A 21,540-nucleotide genomic window follows, 5' to 3' on the forward strand; every position below is an offset into this window, starting at 1 on the left:
TGGTGCCGTTTGAAGCACTTTATCGTAGAAAGTGCAGGTCTCCGATTTGTTGGACTGAAGTGGGGGATAGACAGATTACGGGTCCGGAGATAATACAAGAAACTACCGAGAAGATCATCCAAATTCAACAACGGTTGAAAACCGCCCAAAGTCGACAAAAGAGCTACGCCGACATTAAAAGAAAAGATATATAATTTAAAATTGGAGAGATGGTCATGCTTAAGGTTGCACCTTGGAAAGGTGTTGTTCGATTTGGTAAACGAGGGAAATTAAATCCAAGGTATATTGGACCATTCAAGATTATTGATCGTGTCGGACCAGTAGCTTACCGACTTGAGTTACCTCAACAACTCGCGGCTGTACATAACACTTTCCACGTCTCGAATTTGAAGAAATGTTTTGCTAAAGAAGATCTCACTATTCCGTTAGATGAAATCCAAATCAACGAAAAACTTCAATTCATCGAAGAACCCGTCGAAATAATGGATCGCGAGGTTAAAAGACTTAAGCAAAACAAGATACCAATTGTTAAGGTTCGATGGAATGCTCGTAGAGGACCCGAGTTCACCTGGGAATGAGAAGATCAGATGAAGAAGAAATACCCGCATTTATTTCCAGAAGATACGTCAACACCTCCAACTGCTTAAAATTTCGGGACGAAATTTATTTAACGGGTAGGTACTGTAGTGACCCGAACTTTTCCATGTTTATATATATATTAAATGAAATTTTTATTTACATGATTAAGTGTTTCCAATATGTTAAGCAATCAAACTTGTTAAGACTTGATTAATTGAAATAGGTTTCATATAGACAATTGACCACCCAAGTTGACCGGCGATTCACGGACGTTAAAACTTGTAAAAACTATATGATGACATATATATGGATATATATATAGTTAACATGATATTATGATAAGTAAACATATCATTAAGTATATTAACAATAAACTACATATGTAAAAACAAGACTACTAACTTAATGATTTTGAAACGAGACATATATGTAACAATTATCGTTGTAACGACATTTAATGTATATATATCATATTAAGATATATTAATACATCATGATATCATGATAATGTAATAATTTAACATCTCATTTGATTTAATAAACAATGGGTTAACAACATTTAACAAGATCGTTAATCTAAAGGTTTCAAAACAACACTTACATGTAACGACTAACGATGACTTAACGACTCAGTTAAAATGTATATACATGTAGTGTTTTAATATGTATTCATACACTTTTGAAAGACTTCAAGACACTTATCAAAATACTTCTACTTAACAAAAATGCTTACAATTACATCCTCGTTCAGTTTCATCAACAATTCTACTCGTATGCACCCGTATTCGTACTCGTACAATACACAGCTTTTAGATGTATGTACTATTGGTATATACACTCCAATGATCAGCTCTTAGCAGCCCATGTGAGTCACCTAACACATGTGAGAACCATCATTCAGAAACTAGCATGAAATATCTCATAAAATTACAAAAATATGAGTAATCATTCATGACTTATTTACATGAAAACAAAATTACATATCCTTTATATCTAATCCATACACCAACGACCAAAAACACCTACAAACACTTTAATTCTTCAATTTTCTTTATCTAATTGATCTCTCTCAAGTTCTATCTTCAAGTTCTATCTTCAAGTTCTAAGTGTTCTTCATAAATTCTACAAGTTCTAGTTTCAAAAAATCAAGAATACTTCCAAGTTTGCTAGCTTACTTCCAATCTTGTAGAGTGATCATCCAACCTCAAGAAATCTTTCTTATTTACAGTAAGATATCTTTCTAATACAAGGTAATACTCATATTCAAACTTTGATTCAATTTCTATAACTATAACAATCTTATTTCGAGTGAAAATCTTACTTGAACTTGTTTTCGTGTCATGATTCTGCTTCAAGAACTTTCAAGCCATCCAAGGATCCTTTGAAGCTAGATCCATTTTTCTCATTTCCAGTAGCTTTATCCAGAAAACTTGAGGGAGTAATGATATTCATAACATCATTCGATTCATACATATAAAGCTATCTTATTCGAAGGTTTAAACTTGTAATCACTAGAAAATAGTTTAGTTAATTCTAAACTTGTTCGCAAACAAAAGTTAATCCTTCTAACTTGACTTTTAAAATCAACTAAATACATGTTCTATATCTATATGATATGCTAACTTAATGATTTAAAACCTGGAAACACGAAGAACACTGTAAAACCGTACATACGCCGTCGTAGTAACACCGCAGGCTGTTTTGGGTTAGTTAATTAAAAACTATGATAAACTTTGATTTAAAAGTTGTTCTTCTGGGAAAATGATTTTTCTTATGAACATGAAACTATATCCAAAAATCATGATTAAACTCAAAGTGGAAGTATGTTTTCTAAAATGGTCATCTAGACGTCGTTCTTTCGACTGAAATGACTACCTTTAAAAAAACGACTTGTAACTTATATTTTTGACTATAAACCTATACTTTTTCTGTTAAGATTCATAAAATAGAGTTCAATATGAAACCATAGCAATTTGATTTACTCAAAACGGATTTAAAATGAAGAAGTTATGGGTAAAACAAGATTGGATAATTTTTCTTGTTGTAGCAACGTGAAAATTGGTAACAAATCTATATAAATCATATCCTAGCTAAGTTATATTGTATTATACATGTATTCTAATATATTATGTAATCTTGGGATACCATAGACACGTATGCAAATGTTTTGACATATCATATTATCCCATGTGTATATATTATTTGGAACAATCATAGACACTCTATATGCAGTAATGTAGGAGTTAGCTATATAGGGTTGAGGTTGATTCCAAAAATATATATACTTTGAGTTGTGATCTAGCCTGAGATGTGTATACACTGGGTCGTGGATTGATTCAAGATAATATATATCAATTTATTTCTGTACATCTAACTGTGGACAACTAGTTGTAGGTTACTAACGAGGACAGCTGACTTAATAAACTTAAAACATCAAAATATATTAAAAGTGTTGTAAATATATTTTGAACATACTTTGATATATATGTACATATTTGTTATAGGTTCGTGAATCGACCAGTGGCCAAGTCTTACTTCCCGACGAAGTAAAAATCTGTGAAAGTGAGTTATAGTCCCACTTTTAAAATCTAATATTTTTGGGATTAGAATACATGAAGGTTTTATAAATGATTTACAAAATAGACACAAGTACGTGAAACTACATTCTATGGTTGAATTATCGAAATTGAATATGCCCCTTTTTATTAAGTCTGGTAGTCTAAGAATTAGGGAACAGATACCCTAATTGACGCGAATCCTAAAGATAGATCTATTCGGCCTAACAAACCCCATCCAAAGTACCGGATGCTTTAGTACTTCGAAATTTATATCATATCCGAAGGGTGTCCCGGAATGATGGGGATATTCTTATATATGCATCTTGTTAATGTCGGTTACCAGGTGTTCACCATATGAATGATTTTTATCTCTATGTATGGGATGTGTATTGAAATATGAAATCTTGTGGTCTATTGTTACGATTTGATATATATATATATATATAGGTTAAACCTATAACTCACCAACATTTTTGTTGACGTTTAAAGCATGTTTATTCTCAGGTGAATACTAAGAGCTTCCGCTGTTGCATACTAAAATAAGGACAAGATTTGGAGTCCATGTTTATATGATATTGTGTAAAACTGCATTTAAGAAACATATGTCGATGTAATATATTTCTATTGTAAACCATTATGTAATGGTCGTGTGTAAACCGTATATTTTAGATTATTATTATTTGATAATCTACGTAATGCTTTTGAAACCTTTATTGATAAAATAAAGGTTATGGTCGATTTAAAAATGAATGCAGTCTTTGAAAAACATCTCATATAGAGGTCAAAACCTCGCAACGAAATCAATTAATATGGAACGTTTATAATCAATATGAATGGGACATTTCAGTTGGTATCCGAGCATTGGTCTTAGAGAACCAGAATTTTGCATTAGTGTATCTTATCGAGTTTGTTAGGATGCATTAGTGAGTCTGGACTTCGACCGTCTTTACTTGAAAAATGATTGCTTAACAAATTTTGTTGGAAACTATATATTTTTAACATGTGAATATTATGTGATATATTAATCTCTTAACGTGTTTGATATTATGTGATAGATGTCTACCTCTAGAACAAGTCCCATTGACTCACCTAATAATAATGAAGAGTCAAATGTAAATTGGAATGATTCGTGGACTGATTCACAAGTTCCCGAAAAGGAACCGGAAGAAGAAATAGAACCAGTGAGGGAAATAATAAAACGGTTAAGTAGAAGAAAATCCTCAACCAACCGACCAAAGTTAATTATGGTCAATGGTGTTTCCGCCAAGGAAGCAAAGTATTGGGAGGATTACCAATTCTCCGATGAATCGGATCCCGACAAGGATTTCGATGATGTTATAGAAATTACCCCAACACAATTTAATAAGACAAAAGAGAACAATAAGGGAAAGGGCATAAAAATAGAGAAACGACGGGAACCTCTAAACCACCAGGTTTTTCTAAACCAATGTGGAAAACGACGGCTAGTATTAGGAGAACATCATATATCCCTAGAAACTTGGCAAAACGAACCAAAACCGAAGAAGAAGAAACGAGCGAGTCGGAATAAGATAGTTGTATTCGTGTGGTGTAATATGTGTAATATAGTGTGCTTATGCTTTATGATATATGTAAAAATTGCTTGTATTAATAAGTATTTTTTTTATGAATCTAACTTTTGTCTATTTTACAGTTTAAAAACACAAAATGGATAGACAACCCAATATTTTAAGAGACCTACCCGGAGACATGATTGATGAAATCTTGTCTATAGTCGGTCAGAATTCCTCGGCACAACTATTTAAGGCGAGATCAGTTTGTAAGACATTCGAAGAATGTTCCAAGAATGCCTTGGTTTATAAAAGGCTTTCGTTTGAAAGATGGGGGATATCACATTGGGAAATCCATAAGTTACGATGTGTTTACTTTGACGCATATATTGCGGGGAACCCAAATGCTATTTTACGCAACGGGTTAAGAAATTATTTTGACTCAATATATCCGAATATAGGACTTCGTGATTTAGAAAAAGCGGCTGACATGCAACATAAAGAAGCATGTTATGCTTACGGGTTAGTAATGTTCGCTTCTCACCAAAGTGAGAACAAGAACATCGGGCTACAACTATTAAACAAAACGTTCCCACAAGTGACGGAGTCGGTAATTGGGGTAAGAAATGAGGTTTTTAGATTGTTACGAGACTGTTGGACATTATGTAACCCTCGTCCCTTTGACGACGTTACAACACGCAGTCTTATCAACGGCCATAACGGTTATGTTCCACAAGACCAAGGATGGGAAGTAGTCCTAGTAAAACCAGAATGCATGACTTGTTTCTGGACGTATGAATTACGTGTCTTTATTGCCTTTACTGAACGACTTGTGTACTAGCTAGAATTATCTTCACAACTATCTTGTATCAAAGTTATTGTGTGCTATATTTCATGCTATATGTAAAATAAGCGGTATTGTAAGTTTGTAAAATATTGTGTAAAAGTTTGAACGCGAAATATTATTATAATCAGTTTTTCATATAGAATTGTAGTAGTTGAATTGTATATTAGCTACTAAGTATGAACTTAACGGGTAGGTACTACCCGAATTTAAACTTATAAAACGCTAATATGAAGAAATTTTTTTTATAATTGAGTTCATATTATGCTACGAGATACTATTGACTACTCTTAATATTCTGTATGATTAACTTGTTTCATTTGACTATTTGAAGGAAATGGCACCGACTACTCGACAAACCATGAATATGAGCGAAGAGGAATTTCGTACCTTTCTTGCTGCAAACATAGCCGCAGTACAGGATGCGCTACATACCAACAATAACTCCGAATCTAGCAATGTAGCTAACGGCGCAAGAAATCGTGTAGGATGCACCTACAAAGAATTCACTGCCTGCAAACCTTTGGAATTTGATGGAACCGAAGGACCGATCGGATTGAAACTGTGGACCGAGAAGGTCGAATCGGTGTTTGCCATAAGTAAGTGTACTGAAGAGGACAAAGTAAAGTACGCTACGCATACCTTCACAGGTACTGCGTTAACATGGTGGAATACTTATCTAGAGCAAGTGGGACAAGATGATGCTTACGCACTACCGTGGTCAGCATTCAAGCACTTGATGAATGAGAAGTACCGTCCCAGAACCAAGGTCAATAAGCTCAAGACAAAACTTAGAGGGTTATGAACCCAAGGATTTGATATTACCACGTACGAAAGATGATTCACAGAATTGTGCCTATTGTGTCCGAGAGTGTTCGAAGATGAGGAAGAGAAGATCGACGCGTTTGTGAAAGGATTACCGGAAAGAATCCAAGAAGATATAAGTTCACACGAGCCCGCCTCCATACAACAGGCATGTAGAATGGCTCACAAACTAGTGAACCAGATTGAGGAAAGAATTAAAGAACAGGCGGCTGAAGAGGCCAATGTGAAGCAAGTCAAAAGAAAGTGGGAGGAAAACGGTGATAAGAATCACCAATACAACAACAACAGCAATTACAACAATAATCGCAACAACTATCCCAACAATCGCAACATCAATCGCAACTACAACAAACGGCCCAATAACAACAACAACAACAACTACAAAAATCATCCCAACAACAATAACAACCGCAACAACAACAACAATCAGAAGCAGCTATGCCAAAGGTGTGAAAAGTATCACTCGGGGTTCTGCACCAAATTTTGCAACAAGTGTAAAAGAAATGGTCATAGAGCGGCTAAGTGTGAGGTCTACGGACCAGGGGTTAACAGAACGAAAGGAACAAATGGTGTCAGAACGAGTAATGGCGGAGCAAGTAGTGTCGGAGCAAGTTATACCAATGTAGTTTGTTATAAATGTGGAAAATCGGGCCACATTATTAGAAATTTCCCGAACTAGGAGAACACGAATGGACAAGGCCGCGGAAGAGTTTTCAATATTAATGCGGCAGAGGCACAGAAAGACCTGGAGCTTGTTACGGGTACGTTTCTTATTGACAATAAATCTGCTTACGTTTTATTTGATTCGGGTGCGGATAGAAGCTATATGAGTAGAGATTTTTGTGCTAAATTAAGTTGTCCAGTGACGCCGTTGGATAGTAAATTTTTACTCGAATTAGCAAACGGTAAATTAATTTCGGCAGATTATATAAGCCGGAATCGAGAAATTAAACTGGGTAGCGAAATATTTAAGATTGATTTGATACCAGTAGAGTTAGGGAGTTTTGATGTAATAGTTGGCATGGACTGGCTGAAGAAGGTGAAAGCAGAGATCGTATGTTATAAAAATGCAATTCGCATTGTACGAGAAGAAGGAGAACCCTTAATGGTGTACGGAGAAAAGGGCAACACGAAGCTACATCTTATTAGTAATTTGAAGGCACAAAAACTGATAAGAAAAGGTTGCTATGCTGTTCTAGCACACGTCGAGAAAGTACAAACTAAAGAAAAGAGCATCAATAATGTTCCCGTCACAAAAGAATTTCCCGATGTATTTTCGAAAGAATTACCGGGACTACCTCCACATCGATCTGTTGAATTTCAAATAGATCTTGTACCAGGAGCTGCACCAATAGCTCGTGCTCCTTATAGACTCGCACCCAGCGAGATGAAAGAACTGCAAAGCCAACTGCAAGAACTATTAGAACGTGGTTTCATTCGACCAAGCACATCACCATGGGGAGCTCCTGTTTTGTTTGTCAAGAAGAAGAATGGTACATTTAGGTTGTGTATTGACTACAGAGAGTTGAACAAACTTACCATCAAAAACCGTTATCCACTGCCGAGAATTGACAACATATTTGATCAACTACAAGGCTCGTCAGTTTATTCGAAGATCGATTTACGTTCTGGATATCATCAAATGCGAGTAAAGGAGGATGATATTCCAAAAACTGCTTTTAGGACGCGTTATGGTCATTACGAGTTTATGGTTATGCCGTTGAGGATGTTACAGGTTAGGCCCGATTGAGGATGTTACAGGTTAGGACGGGTGTTGCGGACGGGTTAAAAGATATGTTTGACTACGAGCTAAACTCTGATGTTTTCTCTTTGTACTTTCTTATGTAACACCGCTGCTTTTGGAATGTTAACTAAGTCGATTTGTTAACTATGGTTTGTAAATATTAACTAAGGTTGTTTTGGTAATTATTAGTACTTCCGCTGTGTTTAAAAAAAAAATCAGGGTGTTACAAATCATCTCTTTCAAACATTGAAAATAAATAAACCGAAATAATCTCTTTCAATGCTTATTTAAAAAAACAGTAATATAAATAAACGGATATGAAAATCAGCAAGATACAAACTTTTTACATCAGGAATCAGAACTAGCCTAAAACAAGCATAAACAGTGAAATAAATCTAACCAGACAAAGCCTAAAACATAAACAAGCACCAACAGGTGAAAAGATTTACAAGGCGAAAAACAAGACCAAAGCTAAACCTGACATCGGAGGACTCAATGAGACCAAAATCATTTTCAACGAATGATAACGACCGTCACGCTAAAGGCCACCATAACTGACAAACATCCTACGCCGTCAAAAGAAGGTCCCACCTGCAAAAAACCAAGCCAAGACACCAGGTCAAAACTAGGTCTCCAACACGGAGATCGTTGCCTAGTTCGACCCATAAGACGCGACCGGAGAAAAGGAACCCAAACAATCCCACCACCGCCAAATGGGAGGTAAAGCCACCATATCATATCACGTGATAAACGACAACGACCTCCTCCCCTCTGACTAGAGTCCGTCGGTGACCACGACCAACAGGGTGTTGAGTTGTCACCAACCACCGGACAAGGTAGCCATCGTGTAAGACATAAACATACTAGAAAGACTAGAACACTCAGAAGAAGTGAGCAAACCCGACAGTACACTCGTCGGCCGCAACCAACACGGTGGCAAGCCTCCGACCACTTCAGTTCGACCCAAAATGAACATTTCAAGAAAATAACACGATAGACCGGCGAGGAAGGAGATTTAAGCAATCATAGCCACCTTTACCACGAGAACAAGAACCACCATCCGCTGCCGTAGATGGAGAAAGTCCTTAATCCGGTTGATGAAAAGGGAATTAACAAGAAAGGAGGAGAGAACGTACATAAATAACAACGAAATAGGAAGAAATGGGTCGGACCATCGGCGAGAAGCCGGTGACCGGAGCAAGAAACGGCACCCGAGGGGAACCTCGGGGAGCGAGAGTGTAACGTTTTGAGAGAGAAATTTATTTTTTATCGTCAGTGAATTTTCAATGTTGTCTTGGAAAGCTTCTTTATTATTAATTGAAGGTGGATCGAATTTATTAAAGACGGTCATGGGTTCTTTGTGCATTTATTTGTGATTAATTTTTAAATGTCCGGAGATGGTTTTAAAGAGGATGGAGTTGTATCGCGAGAAGTTTATTGGGGGAACGGAGAATGAAAGAAGAAGAATGATTTGGATTAAATGGGATAATATCCTAGCATCATTTGATAAAGGCGGTCTCAGTATTGAAAGTCTTAAGGCTTTCAACTTGGTGTTGCTTCTTAAATGAAAGTGGAGATATCTTTTGAATCAATTCCCTATACGGTGTAACCTTTTAAGGCTATTAACGCTCTTCATGGTTCTACTTTCGAGCATACTACTTTTAATGGAGTATGGGACAATGTGGTTAAGAGTTGTAGAAGCATTTTTTGAAGGGTTTCCTCCAAATTGATGGGATACATATGAAGTTTGGTAATGGCCTTGGTACTATGTTTTAGAAAGATATGTGGATATGTGATTGCTCATTATGTGTTCGTGATAATAGATTATATTTCATTTCGATCTCAATTTGAATGCTTTGATTGCGAATAGGCTCGTAAATGTCATTGGCACTAGTTGTAGCTTCGCAAGGATATAAAAGCTCGGAACAACTCTTGATTTCTTGTTGGAAGACTTAGACGGGGTTCCTTTATATGCTCATGATGATTATTGGCGATGGTCCATTTTAGAAGATGGTGTGTTTTCGGTTAAAGCGATACGTTGTTTATAAATCGTGTTATGCTCCCTTCTTTATCTCTTTTATCTCTTGCTACAGAATAAAAGAAGTTCCATCAATGAAAGGTTAATATAAAATTTTGGCGTTTCATAATTGGCTGGCATTCGCATAGGCTTGACATGTCTATAAGGGGTATGTAGATCGAGTCCACTTGTTGCGTGATATGTAAGCAAGGGTTGAAAGTTCGCAACATGTCTTATTTCAATGCTATTTTTCTCTGGCATTCTATATTCACTCGGTTAAACTTGTATTTTCTCGGTTTTGCTTCGTGGCCCGAAGTTGTCCGTTGGATCGGGGGAATAAACAAACAAAGCAATGTGAAGAGGTGCCCTGTTGCTATTTTTAGTATGGTGCTTTGGATGATTTGGCGGTATCAAAATTGCACTCTCTTTAATGATAAATCGTTGAAGAAGTGTCAAATTTCTGATTGAATTAGATTTTATTCATCTGTGTGGCTTATATATATGGGTAATCATGTTTCTAATTAGAATTTTTGGCTTTCTTTCCCCTTGTAATGCTCTTCTATTTCTTTGCTAGAGAGCCGGTTGTGTTTTGTAATAAAATCGTTGCAGTTTTAAAACCAACAAGATGCTTTCTATCCCCATGTTATCGGTGAACTTGAATGACACCTAAACATAATTATTTTACTACAACAGTGGTTGAGTATCATATTATCTTAAGAGATCTCAAGTTCAACTATAACCAGTAGCATATCTTGAGGTGACTAAGTGAAAGGTCAGATTTGGTGACGGGATAATTCGATTATGACGTGTACATATGAGTAAATGGTAGCCTAAACAAAGAAAACATTAATTCATTAACCATCCAATATAGCATAGTGGTTTAGACCCTTATTTTCTTACAAGAAGTCTAATGTTCAAATGTCATTAGCAACATTTCTTGAGTTGGCCGGGGAAAATGGTTGAAAACGATTACGGTAAATAAGTTAGGCCACGTACATTTAATAAAAAATTACTTTTCTTGCTCGGATTACCTGAACAAGAAAAACCTTAACTGTATACTCATTTTTAATTATCTCAAGATAGCATAATGGTTGGATACTGATATTCTCCAAATAGGTCTGAAGTTCAAAACTAAGTAGCATCATAGTTAGAAATGATCACCGAATAACCCTATTAGACAACATATATATGAGTAAAAGTGCTTGTTCTCTACAAAACATGAAAATGGAAAACCTTATTGGTTTTCATTCAGAGTAGATCAACTAGATTAAACCAAAAAAACCCACATATTTTAGAAATAGACATAAGCAATGTTTAATCGTTTAATAATTTGAAGCATAAGCCCATTCGAATGAAGTTGTTTGATTAATTTGGTCCACACGTCTCAGTAAGCCCAAACATATACCTTATGGCCAATGAATGCTCAATTACGGTGGATCAAATTAAAATGGGGAGTGATATGTACACAATTTATTTTTATTATGTACACAATCATCATGTTGTGCAACACTGTACAGTATGATAGTTGTGTACATATTGCGTACATATCATCATCCAATTAAAATAGCAGTCATAAATAAAGTGTTGGAATGGTCTTGGAGTGTGGTCCCATAACGAATAGTGAATCATAAAACAATCAGTCCAAATATCATTATCATTACAAACTGTAGTTAATTATTATTAGATATCCAGAATATTTTATTTCTCGTTTATGTCCAATAGTGAATCAGAAAACGATCAGTTCAAACAGTGGCGGAACATTATGATAAACTAATTTTATCGTTAAATTTTGAACACAAAATAGTTCACACAACATAAAAAGTGCATCAATCGAATTGAATTCGATTATCAGTTTTCACTACATCTTGTTTATGTAAGGCGGTGAAAATAGATTGATTTTGTCTCACTAGAAATTCGCACTTTTGTAGTGCTATATTATGAAAGCTGTTAACAACACCAATATGCTTTTTAAATCTCTCTGTCTTGTGCCAACCATTGAACCCTTCAGTAACAAATGTCTCACTACCACCTTGATGCTCAATATGATCTCTAAATAGGTCTCACTACCACCTTGATGCTCAATATGATCTCTAAATAGGTAGCAACACAAACAAAATGCCCTATCCGCCTTAACACTATACTCTATCCAATCACTATATTTATCGAACCAAGCTTTAACAAAACGCCCACCATTTGTTTTCGAAAAATCATAACCACGTGGTTGACTAGGTCCTCTAAGCCAATATTATCTCCTTATCTCGTCTCTTTGATTGGGGTTATATTGTGTAATCCTTGGTCTATCAAACGGATCCACGGAAGATCCTCCATTTCAACAACATTAATAGTAGTCGATGAAGACGGTTCTTTTCTTTTACAATAGTTCTCCATATCTATCATCAATTAACAAGTAACATCATATTCATATTAAAAATTAACACTAACAATAAACATATAAAAAACGTTTCTGTTGAACAAATGAAAATGACCAAATCAAAATAGCAAAACAAAGAAATGAGTTTGTCAACGTCATATTGTTATTAAGGTTAAAAAGCATGTAAAAAAATTAGTGTGATTATGTTAAGTGTTCTCTTAAATGACTAAGTTATGCTCAATTTTAGTTAATGTTAACATTAACATCTAGAAGTTCAATTTCAACAAAGATTAAGTACATTAACATCTAGCAACTGAGCAAGTAAGGAACACATGAAACAAAAAAGTTCAATTTCAACAAAGATTTTATTAACCCTAAAATAATTATCTACATAAATAATGATAAATTACCTTATTAGGCTACAAAAATTCCCTTAGATTTGTGTAATGTTCGATTAGGCTACAAAAATTGAAGGCTTTCTTGACGAATTTCTCTTCGAGTCTTTTCCGATCGCCCTTGGTCAGTGTCGTAGGTCGTAACTTGCAAGAACATAGGGATTAGAGAATATGCGTATAAATTGTATATGTGCATATACAATTGGGTTATCAATTGGGTTTATTTATGACTACTGACTTGTTAGGCCCAAAATTTAATTGGGTTATCAATCTTTTTTATATTTATGGGTCTTTGGAAATTAGACAATTGGACTGGGTTCAAAAAATCCAAAAATTAACTCTAAAATTTAAAATTTCAATGGGTTCATAAGAACCCCCTTCACCAAGCAATTTACGCCCCTGAGTCCAAATATCATGATAAATAGTAAGGAGTGACAAATCACCTTAGTCTATGAATATTAATCTGAAAAGAAGCTTTGAATAACTGTTACAACAAATCTTAGTATTTCTTCAGGAAAATTTAAATTTGTAACTTTTGAGAATATAATGAATTGTTATTATTTGATTGAATGTCATTACACAATACAATAGAGGCCTTATATAGGCTAAAAACCCTAACAATGCTAAAAGGGCTAAGCCCAATAAGAGTAATACATGGACTAATAATAATATAGTCTAACATCCGCCCGCAGTTGGAGCGGGAGTACACCGGACGCTCAAACTGGATCGAAACTCGTCAAACAATGCGTATGGGAGACCTTTGGTGAAGATGTCTGCAAACTGATATCTGGACGACACATGAAGAACTCGCACCTGTCATTGGGCAACAAGATCTCGAACAAAGTGAATTTCGATCTCGATATGCTTAGTCCGCTGATGCTGAACGGGATTAGTAGATAGGTATACCGAGCTGACATTATCACAATATACCAGAGTGGCTGATGTAAGAGGGCAATGAAGCTCTCGAAGAAGGTTATGAATCCAGCAAGTCTCGGCAACAGCATTGGCAACCCCGCGATACTCTGCTTCAGCACTGGAGCGAGAGGGCGTGAGTTGCCGCTTGGATGACCATGATAAAAGGTTATTATCGAGAAAAACACAGTAACCGGAGGTAGAATGTTTGGTAGTTGGGCAACTGGCCCAATCGGCGTCTGAGGAGGAAACCAAGCTAGTAGGAGATGATGCGTATAACTGTAAGCCAAGATCAATGGTGTGCATGTGTTGTTCCCGAGAATCATGCATGAAGAGACAGATCTGCTGAACAACATATGAGATATCGGGTCAAGTGAACGTGAGATACTGTAATGCGCCTGCAAGGCTCCGATAGAGAGTCGGGTCCTTGACATGAGGACCGTGACTAGTAAGCTTGGCATCCGGTTCAACCGGGGTCCTGTAGGGATGACAAGTGGGCATTCCAGCCCGCTCAATAATCTCGTTAGCATATTTCCTCTGAGAGAGGAACATGCCAGATGCAGTACGAGTCGTGTGGATCCCAAGAAAGTAGTTCAAGGGACCCAAATCAGTCATAGCAAATTCCTTATGTAAGGAAGATATAATCCGCCGAAGTAAACCTGTAGATGAAGCTGTCAACACAATATCATCAACATATAGAAGTAGGTAGGCAGTATCAGATCCGTGACGATAAATAAAAAGTGATGTATCACAGCGGCTTTGATGAAAACCAATCCGCTGAGCATATCCGGAAAAGCCCTGAAACCAAGCACGAGGGGCCTGCTTGAGGCCATATAGAGATTTATGTAATAAGCAGACATGATCTGGGTATCCAGGATCGCGAAACCCGGGAGGCTGAAGCATATAAACAGTCTCATAAAGCTGCTCGTGTAGAAAAGCGTTCTTGACATCTAGCTGGTGGACAGGCCAGTATCTAGACACCGCTAAACTAAGAACCGTACGGATGGATGTCGGTTTAACAACCGGACTAAAAGTGTCATCACAATCAATGCCAACCTGTTGGCTTCGACCGTTAGCAACGAGTCGAGCCTTATACCTACTCAAATTACCTTCTGCACTATACTTGTGCTTGAATAGCCACATGGAGCGAACTATGTTCGTGTCCGATGGGCGAGGCACAAGTTTCCAGGTACTGTTGTTAATTAAAGCATTATATTCATCAGTCATAGCTTGTTTCCAGTTAGGGCCGTGAAGAGCTTCAGAGTAAGTGCGGGGAATGGGAGATATGGCGGTTGTATAAAGGTTGAGATGTTGAACATGCTTGGTGGTACCAATGCGGGTGCGGGTGATGGGGTGAGTAGAGAGAGAATTAGAGGTAGATGTAGCCCTAGTAGGAGAAGGTTGTGGCTCCGAAATAGGATGAGGTGGAGGTGTGGGGACAGTAGCCTCAGTGGGAGGAGGTTGTGGCTTCGGAATAGGATGAGGTGGAGATGTGGTGCCGGTACCCTCAGTAGAAGGAGGCTGTGTCTCCGGTGGTAGATGAAATGTTCGGGAAAATAGATTTGGAGGAGAGTCCAGAAAGTCATAGGATGGTGGTTGAGTGGGTGTCATGGAACCGAAAGGGAAGCAGGTCTCATCGAAGGTGCCATGTCGAGAGAGGATGATTTTGTCAGTTGTAAGATCCAGACATTGGTAATCCCGGTGATTGGAGGGGTAACCAAGAAAAATACATGGAGTGGAGCGAGGTGCAAGTTTGTGTGTGGTGGGAAGGTGAGGGTAGCAGAGGCAGCCGAAGACTCGGAGAGTGATGTAGTTAGGTTTTTGTTTGTAGAGACGGTAGTACGGGATGTCATGATTGATGGCAGAAGAGGGAAGAATGTTAAGTAGGTAGGCTGCCATGTGGAGAGCTTCTGCCTAGTAAGTGGGCGGGAGATGAGCTTGAAAGAGTAGGGTGCGAATTAGATTGTTAATGGTGCGAAGCATGCGTTCGGACTTTCTGTTTTGTTGAGAGGTGTGAGGGCAGGAGAATCGGAATTGAATACCATTAGTTTGAAGAAGTTGATAGAATGCAGTGTTATTGAATTCACCCCCATTATCACATTGAAAAGCTTTGATTTCTTGGTTAAATTGAGTGCGAACAAATGTACGAAATTTGATGAATGTAGTAAGTGCGTCAGATTTATTGCGTAACGGAAAAACCCATACATAATGCGAAAAATGATCAAGAAATATAATATAATATTTAAACCACTAAGACTAGAAACAGGAGACGTCCATAAATCCTAATGGATAATATCAAAAGGAGCATTAACATTAGAACTAGAAATAGAAAAATGGAGTCGCACATGTTTGCCAAGCTGACAGGCATGGCAAAGAACGGGGGACGACGATTTATAACAAATAATATCTTTATTAGAAAGAAGTCTACGAAAAACATCATATCCGGGGTGTCCCAGACGCTAGTGCCATGCAACTGGACTGGTGAGAAGAGCATGCTGAGAGGTGGGTGATGTAAGTGGGTAGAGAACTCTGGTGCTATCACATCGGAGAAGAAGACGACGCGTCAAATAATATTTCACAGAAAAATCAAAGGGATCAAACTCAACAGAAACTAGATTATCACGAGTAAATTGACGAACATATATGAGGTTTTTAACAATGTTAGGGGTTACAAGTACATTATTTAAATGTAATGGTCGGTGGACATTTGGTAACAAGCTATGGCCGGTGTTAGTGACGGGAATGGTATTCCCGTTACCAACAGCTACTGATGAATATTTGCAATTATTAAAAACAGTAATAAGATTATTAATGCATGAGGTAAGATGTGAAGACACACCCGTATTCATGTGCCACCTGGCACTACCGTAAGCAAGCTGGGCTGTGTAAAAGCATTGGGCCTGTTGTTGAACCGAATGTTGGGCTTGCTGTTGAGCTTGAGTAATTCCTAACTGGGCTATAATTTTTTGATTGTTTTGAATGATGTTCCAGAGTAGAGCATTGGATGAAGCATCTTCCATGATTAAAAAATAAAATAAAATATCAACAGAAAGATAAAAGTTTTATTTATGAGAGATGAGATGATCGGAATTGATGATCAAGATATTGAGTATTTAATATAATATTTTTTTTTTCAAAAAGAAAATTGACAAATCTCACAAAAGCGAAATCCGTTGTTTGAAAAAGATCAAGAAAGATAACTATTTTATCTCTTGTTTTTTTTATGAGTGGATAAAGACTACGCAAAATTTACAAATGAAAAGAAGAGGGTATAGGAATAGGTGTCGGCTATGGCAAACTAAAGGATATTGACGGTGGCTCAAAAGGTAACAACCACCAATCAAATCGATTACTCCTTATTAATTTGTAGCAACCAAATACCAAATAGAAAAAGAGAACGGAAGGAGGTGTCGGGAAAAAAAATATATAAAAATAATTCTTGGTCAGTAGGCGGGAAGGTTGATGGAATTGAGAAATTTGTGGAGTAAAGATGAAATAGTTTTAGAAATTATTTCAACCTTCTGATACCATGTTGAATATAATGGATTGATATTATTTGATTGAATGTCATTACACAATACAATAGAGGCCTTATATAGGCTAAAAACCCTAACAATGCTAAAAAGGCTAAGTCCAATAAGAGTAATACATGGACTAATAATAATATAGTCTAACAGTAACATGTTCGGGGATAACCCCAAGTCTAATTCTTTCAAAGAGCACGACTTTCGTTTCCAATGTTTCCACCGGTTTGAAAGCGTAAATCTTTCAGATATTGCCGTTCGTGTTCAGTATTTGGGGGTTCCGTAATCTTTCAAATATTACCGTTTGATAAATGTACTCTTCGTGTTCAGTATTTTGGGGGTTCCGTTAGTGTCGTGTCGCTTGCTATATCGTGATTGCAAAATTCTTACCTCGATGCTAGTATTTTGGTCCTCAGTTTTCATCTTGTCTGATGCCATTATTAAAGATATTGAAAAAAAAACTGTGGAGTTTTTTATGATGTCAAAGAGAGTTGTAGAAAGCAAATGCTAAAGTTAAATGAGATGATTTATATTTTCCAAAAGATGAAGATGGTTTGGGCATAAAAAGGTTAAAGTATTGGAATATTGTTCTCTTGACAACCCACGTTTGGCGTATCTTGAATCACAAGAAATCCTTGTGGGTGAAGTGGATCCATGTTTATCATTTACATGATAAATCTTTGTGGGATGTCCCTGTTAATCCAGACTCTAGTTGGACTTACTCGCAATGTGATTTATAAACATTTTTTAATCCTATTAAATCGTCTAAGGAAAGTAATATCTACAATCATTGGAGTGGAAGAAAGTGCGTTTTTGAGCGGTAGATATATACTTGATGGAGTGTTGATTGCAAATGAAATAATAAATTATCTCAAGCATAAGCGACAACATGGTTTGATTTTCAAAGTTGATTTCGAGAAGGCGTTTGATAGCATTAAGTGGGAATTTTTGATGGAAGTTATGCAATGCATGGAGTTTGGAAATAGATGGAGAAAATGGATTCTCGCATGTCTTAAGTCGGCTAGCATCTCAATCTTGATAAATGGCTCCCCCACGAGTGAATTTCATCTTGAAAGATGTGTTAGGAAAGGTGATCCCCTATCACCTTTTTAGTTCATTATAGCGGCAGAAGGATTAAACTTATTAACAAAGGTGGCGGTGGAAAGAAATATGTTCCGAGGAATTAATGTTGGTAGTAATAATGTTTCGATCTCGAATCTTCAATAGGCGGATGACACAATTTTTTTCGGCGAATGGAGTAGGGGTAATGTGAGGAGTCTCATGAATATCCTTAAATGTTTCGAGATTGCTTCGGGTCTAAAAGTTAATTACCACAAAAGTCAATTATTTGGTGTTGGTATTGTTAAAGAGGAAGTAGAGCTAATGGCATCAAATTTCAGATGCAAAACCGGGTCCTTGCCATTCATTTACTTAGGACTTCCCGTGGGTTCAAATGTTAAGAAATCTATAACAACCCTCATTTTTCCATTCTAAAATGACCAAAATGCCCTTAGGGTTTTCATTTGTCGTTCCGTGTATTTGATTTAGGGTTGTTATCCATTTACGATAAATGAACTATAATTAATACTTGTATTAAATGATCGTATTTATTAGTTAAGCACTAACTCTAAATATTAAATATAAACCCTAACCCTAGTATTTATTAAGTTATAGTAATTATTAATATTAACTGAAAGCATATAATTATTTTAACTCGCTACGAAAATATATAAAGTTATATAATTAACTTTACAATTAAAGCTATAGTGTCCAATATAAAAACTTGAAGTAATAAAATAAATAAAATGATAAACAAATAAAAAAAAATATATAATAATATATATACCGAGTATATATATATATATATATATAAGTAAATAATAAATAAAAATGTAAAAAGAAAAGATCTAGATTGTTCCAATAAAATATAATAACAAAATTATATATATATATATATATATATATATATATATATATATATATATATATATATATATATATATATATATATATATATATATATATATATATATATATATATACAAGAGGCGGCCGAATTTTTATGAAAAAAAATTAAATTTGTAAATTAGTATTCTTTGGCTCCAAGTAATTGAAAAACTATATAAGGACCTTAAAACCTCATTATTTTTCATCACAAAAATTGAATCTTTTCTCTCTCAAAACCCTAACAAAATAATTGTAAGTTTCCTTCCTTTTTTTCTTTTTTTTCCGATTTCTTTTCTTTCTTTTTTGTTTGTTTTAGCCGAGACATAAACATAAATATAATAAATATTTTTCCAACTAAATAAATTGTTATGAACACATGATAATTATCACTATGAGTAAAAGGATTTATAAAAATTAGTTTTTCAAGTTTATAATTCGTTTTATATTTATAAGAATTATTTTGTGTTCTTGTTTTCAGCCGAAACATATATGTATTTATAATAAATATGTAACGAATTTCATAAATTGTGGATTGTACATGAAAAATACTATTAAGTGTTATAAGATCTAGGAAAAATAATTTTTCAGATTTATAACATGTATTTATATTTTAAAAGAATTAAAGGCAATAAAATTATAAAATACAGTTAATAAATTAAATATATTTGTATAATTCGAATTAAATTATGAAAAATTTATGATAAGTTTTTAAAATATACACATACAATATTCTGTCCCCAAAATAATTTTTATAAATTTATAAGTGTGTTTTTGTTTATAAACTTGATTATATACGTACGGTTTATATATATATATATATATATATATATATATATATATATATATATATATATATATATATATATATATATATATATATACATATATATATATATATAACAAAAATCGAATTAAATAGTTATAACATATTAAAATCTGTAAAAATAATTTTTATAGGTTCTAACAATCTTACAAAAGTTATTAAAATCAAAAACTAGAATTTTACATCATGATATGTATTTATTTTCTATTTTATAATGTTCCGATATATAAATACACACATAAATCAAATTTAAATAATCTACAACCTATAAATTAGTAATAATAATTTTTACAGATTATATTAGGTTTATAATAATTATTCAAGTCAAAAAATTTATTTATATAACAAGTTATATAAGTATTCTATATTTTTTTAAACCGATCGATATAGATATATAAAAAGAATTATAAATTATTTAAAATCTCAAAAACAGTAATAATTAAATGAAAACTATTTAGAACAATGTTATAATATATAAAAATAACTTTGGTAATTTTTGGAATATTATTTATAATTAAATACGATTATGTGTTAATTAAATATAAAAATAATGTAAAATTCGTAATAAATAATTTTAACAGAAAATATAATATATATAATTTTTTTGAAGTTGTTAAACTTTTATAAGTCTGTAAAAATAAATTTTTGGTCATATTATTATTTATTTATAATTAAAACTCTTATTATATACAAACTGAGATATAAATACATAAATAAATATTAAATAAGATAAAATTTTATCTAAAGTTTTTATATGATTATCTTATCTATTTTGATCAGTATAAAAATAAAAGATATTATTTTTGAAGTAATTTAGATGTTTATTTAATTTAAAAGTAATTAAAGATAATAAGATAATTATAAATAAATAAATAGATAAAGATGATAATTATATTTAATTATTAATAAAATACTTTGGTTATTATATAATAATTAAAAATTAATAAGAATTCATAATACTAACTATAGTAATACATTATTAATAAATAATTATTGGGTAACTATTAATACTTTTATTATAAGTATGATTTAAAAATAGACAATGAGTCATTAATAAATAAATATAATATAATAGTAACATAGATTATGACTGAAACTTAAAGTGAAAGTTATAATCGAAAGATAACGTGCACTTTACACGAACCTCACCGCTACTTACGGCCTAGGGTGGTCCTTGTTGCCATTAGTGGACTCGCTTGTGGATCTCGAATGCCAAGACTTGGATTCTGGTCAAGAGTCCTGGGCGCCCGGTAACAACAGATCATCAGAGTGACTTACCTGGTAGCAACGAGGTTTGAGTAAAGTTGTACAAAGTCTTGCTAAAGATTATAACCCGAACTTTCTATAATTGGAAAGTTACTATAAGTGGAAGTTTTCCATAAATAGTAACCTTTTGAAAATGGAAATTCTTTTAGAAAACCAACACTATTACTATAGTTACTATATTAGTACATACGTTTGTCTGTTAGGCA

This window comes from Rutidosis leptorrhynchoides, chromosome 11, assembly GCF_046630445.1.
Source record: "Rutidosis leptorrhynchoides isolate AG116_Rl617_1_P2 chromosome 11, CSIRO_AGI_Rlap_v1, whole genome shotgun sequence".
Lineage (NCBI taxonomy): Eukaryota > Viridiplantae > Streptophyta > Magnoliopsida > Asterales > Asteraceae > Rutidosis > Rutidosis leptorrhynchoides.